The sequence below is a fragment of the Alligator sinensis genome, unplaced genomic scaffold (assembly GCF_000455745.1).
Source record: "Alligator sinensis unplaced genomic scaffold, ASM45574v1 scaffold521_1, whole genome shotgun sequence".
NCBI classification, from domain to species: Eukaryota; Metazoa; Chordata; order Crocodylia; family Alligatoridae; genus Alligator; species Alligator sinensis.
Window position 1 is genome coordinate 1,298,666 of NW_005842374.1, and position 4,975 is coordinate 1,303,640.

The following is a 4,975-nucleotide window of genomic DNA, read 5'->3' on the forward strand; positions in this document are numbered from 1 at the left end:
AGGACAGAAAGAAACAAACATTTTAAAACATCAGGTCTTATTCTCATAGAGTCTCATGGTAATTTGGACATCTACCTCTCTTAGGCTCCCTTAAAGACCCAACTTCAATTGCTTGTTAATCTTGGTTATAGCTCTTGTGACACTTTTGCCTGCAGTGAACTGCTGGGTTATGACGCTATAATGCTCACTTAACTGCCATAACTTTATGTGGATCCTTTGTTCATAGGAGAAATACTCAGACAAGTAGTTCCATTAACTTAATGTGGAATTCTATATATGAGGAAGGAATGTCCAAAATTATGCACATTTTATAAATGTCTAAAATAGATCTAGATTAAATTAGATAGAGGGAAGATGCAGATGAATGCCTTGAGATGAATGCAAATCCACCACTACATCCATCACAAATACTTCTGCATGCATGGCCTATACACCTATCACATGCAAGACTGGTCTCACCCATGGTTTAGTGGCACCTTCTTTGAAACACAATTCATTTTAAAGCTATCCTTACATTTCTCTGACATTTCTTATTTTTGTCACAATTACTTTACCATTACATGATCATTAATTGGATTCTTATAGGTCTGTGAAATTTTCTGACAGATCTAGAAATGTATATTTTCTAGCATGTTTAGTACATTGGTATACTAATTCCAGACATGCATCATGATTCAAGACAGTCTCATGACTGAGACTTCAAGACTCAAAATACTGAGACTTTTATCCAAGGATCTCAGAGTTTTTTATTGGTCAAACCTCACAATTACCCCACCAGGCAGGTAAGTATTACCATTACCAAAGATATCTAAAAGTCCATGGGAATTTTTCCATTGACTTTCATGAATCAGGATTTTAAATTAGTGACTTAACAACAGCATAAAAGTCACAATATTTTGTACTGAGATCCTTGGATAGAAGTAGAGAAGTACTTGTGATGTATGTAGTGGTGGATTTGCATTCATCTCAAGGCATTCATCCTCCTCTTCCCTCTATCTAATTTAATCAAGACCTATTTTAGAGGAAATGGCAGAGCTGAGAATCCAGGTCGTCAGTCCCCACTGTAATCACAAGAGTGTCCAGATTTCTTTTCCATGATGAAGTTCAACGTTTATGGCTCAAGCACAGGGACAAACATTTACTCAGAAATGAAACTTTTATTGTAGAATCCTGCAAATGACTTTAAGGAGGGGAGGGAGGGGGGAGTGTTAAATATATCTTCCAAAAGATTTTGTTTAAGTTCTTCTAGGAATGCAAAAAAAAATCAGGAGTTCACAATTTCTAAAGCTTTCTTTCACACTTTTATAGTTTTTCAGATTCCTAGGCCTGATTTCAGGCTATTTTGTTACAGTTAAAGGGAAAGTCAGGTCATAAACAGGAATGTTTATGAAGACTCCATTAGGCACCTGTCATCCTAAATTTGGATAACTGGGCTAATAGCTAGTATTCAAGTACACCAAGATGCAGTATTGATAGGTTTGAATCTATGTGGGCTTCTCTTTTGCTCTCTTTCTTATTGCCACATGATTGAGAAATTAGATTGGGATAACTGAGCATTGTTAAGTATCTTAGCTTCATCCACAACATAAGGAGATGGAGCTTTAATTGCCAGTTTCACAGATTGTTGGCTGGATAAGTCCCATTACTTTTAATGAGAGTCACATGGATATATCTCTGAGCTGTTTAAAACTGTAGGGGCATCCTTGAGTCTTTAAGGCCCATCCCTGTGGATGCAAGGGGAGAAATGCTGTCTTGTGCAATTTTTTTCTCCCCAAACTCCAAAACACAGCGAAACATAAGAGCTGGCATTTTCCAAAGGGGGGCGGGGGGAGGGACTGAGTCTAACAAGGGGTGCCTTGAGTCTGAAAAGGTTGAGAATAACTGCTTTAGGGAATACAGGGTGTGTCTACATGTGCAATTAGTGCACACGAATAAAGTTCCAGAGTTTTTTGCTCCTGGGTGGGCCATTTGAATGTGTGCCCAGGAGCAAATAACTGTGAAGCATATTGCTTCAGAGTTGATTCGTGCACAGCACATTGAGCCTGTTTGGAGCAGCCCCAGAGCTACTCTGACCAGGCTCAATGTGCTCTGGAGGGGCTGGCTAGGGCACTAAGGTGCTTCAGTGCAGGGCTGGCCAACAGGCAGCACCTATACTGAAGCACCCTCATGCCCCAACCAGCCAGGCAGTGTCTACTTATGCACTGCTGCACATGAAAAAACTCCAGAGCAAGCTACTACTTGTATTTACAAGTACAAGCCTATTCCAGAGTTCATTAGTTCTGTGCACCCGTTGTACTGCAACATAGATGAGGTGACACTGGTCACAGACTCTAATACAAAGCCGTATCAGCTGCAATGACAATAATGAGATGGACCAAGGCCGATATCGCATTCATTTTTAATTTCTTTGGTTCAGAAGGTTAAAATTGCTCATCAGTGGTATTTTAACAGAGCTGAAATAGGCCCACTGTGAATAGCTGTACTACTAGCTTTCTTCTCAATTCCCCTCCAATCTATTTTGGTCCTCACCTCAGTAAAAGGCAATGTATTCCCAAGCCTAGTCAATCCCCCGGGGCTCCAAGATTGATGGGAGCCAAGATACATGTTTTATATTTTATTTTTCAAAGAACGCCTTGAGCCCAAGCATGTCTTTGCAAGAGCAACCTGTCTCCTTGACCTTGTGCCATCATCTCACAGAATTTAATAGAAAATGCCAACTTTGAGCTACCCCCTCATTTTCTTGAACTACCTGTTAGAACCCAATAAATAATTCTCTCTTTTCCAAAGAGTTCTACCAGACAGCCCAAAAATCTGCAGAAAGGCTCTCATTCTCTACTATATTGTGTAGTTATACAGAATATTATTCTCATCCCTACTAAATTCTCTTGGGTTTTTCTATAAGGAAAAATAAGGAAACGTGTCAGAGCCACAGTCAAGAGAAAGTCAGCAGTGTACTTTTATAAGATGACACAGACAAAAACAGAGAATTTCCAATTTGGGGTTCCATTTTAAACAACACTGATAATTAGCTGTTGAACCCTCATTGAAACATAGGCACTTTCAAAAATCCTATTATACATACTCTACAATGTAGAGTCTACATAAAGGTTACTTACTGGTAATTCACCAACATTCAGCCATCTCTCTAACAGAAAAATATAATCACTTCAATCACAGAACAAAAATAATAGTTTAGAGACCTGGCAGAGAAATGAAGACTTTAACCTACTGTAGTATTATGCGACTTCCGAAAGCTAGAGTGAAACGTTATGCTGGATTTTGGCCAGGACACGATGTCAGCTGCTCCTGCTCTTTCAAACCTGTTCCTCTTTCATGGCCATTAGTTATGTTCACATCTCATCTGGAAGATGGAGCCTCAGCTCCTCCTAACATCATGTAGAAAACAATTCAGTGCAGGCCTGGAAGAAAACTGCTACCTACTAAGTCACCAACACAACTTCCTACAACACTCTGTGATTTTTTCCCATATATTATAAAAATGAAGAGGATCAGTATAACCATCTTTGATCTTCTGCATAACACAGGCCAGAGAACTTGTAATTCCTACATCAAGCCCCTAGCTAAAAACTAAAACCTCTCTTTTAGAGTACGGACACCTAAACTAGTTACTGTGTGGGTAAAAGTCGGTGGGGCTTTACTCTCTGTCAGCCACTCTGCAGCCATTGACCGTATGCATGCTCTTACCCCAGATGATTTATGTCTAGTACTTGTGGTCAGAGCAATGGTCTAGGATTCCTTTGGGATTTCCATGCATAGGTTTGAATCCTGTTAAACTGAGATTCTGAAGTATTCTTCCATATATAGCAAAGTTGTGAAATCTTCTTTGAAGCCTTTAAGAAAGGGGAAACTAGGCATCTATCTTGGATGGTTTAGGAATAGCAATCATGTCTCTGTGCTGGGGACTGAACTAGTTGACCGCTGAGGTCCCTTCCAAACAGGTGTTTCTAAGCAGAAGCCAAAATGCAATAAATTACTCTGTTTTCACTGAGCACATTTAGCTTCTACTTACCACAAGAGGCACAGGAGCACTTGCCACAGAGTTGATGTGCAGTAAAACTCCACCCCTCTTTTATCCTGCAGTCAGTAAAGTGCCTGTGCCTCCATAACCCCTAGAGAGACATTCGGTCTTGATTTAAACTGGCTTGCGTGGACTTTGGATCAGGCTCCTAGGGGAGTGTTCAGGGGTTGGATTGCTCAGAGATGAGGCCCTCAGTGCAGGCAGGGGAGGTGTTTGCATGCCACATCTGTAATCATAGGTGGAGGCCAAGCAGTTTGACCAGGCAAAATGTTTAAAGGCCAGATCTCATTAGGTGCTGCTCCTCTTCAACTCAGAGCTTTGTGGTCCAGTCACACAAAGAATTAAGCAAATACTAAACTCGACCCACAGCGAGCAACTCCATGAATGAGTCCTTGCAGGAGCAGGGTCTCAATTAATCAGGCTTTCTACCCACGAGGGGGAATTTATAACATTCCCATTATCTTGGCATTTGTTTTTCCACATGCGTGATCCCACCGCTTGCCACAGCTCACTCCTTGCCAGTGACTTTGCAGCGGCGGCTCCCAGCCCCGTAGGAGAATTTCTCGTGTTCGCTGACGTCTCCACCCTTAGGAACAAGAGTCGCTCCCCGCGTGTGCAGGGCCGGCATCCCACGCACACTCCCCTGGAGCCAAACAGACGCACAACGCGGGATTGTGTCTGCACGTTACAAAACATTCAGCTCCAGAAAGCAGCTTTTTTTTTTTTTTTTCCACGGTATATTTTATTATGCCTCATAAATTAGAGCTGGAAAAAAAAACAACCCACTTAATAAGGCAACTCGTGCCACCCGCTCGCAGACAGTCTTAGGATCAGAAGAGATGAGGCTTGGGAGGGATCACATCCAGTCCACCCCTGCTCAGACTCTCTCGCCAAACCTCCCTGGCTGCAACTTGAAACCCTGGCTCCTCATTCTGT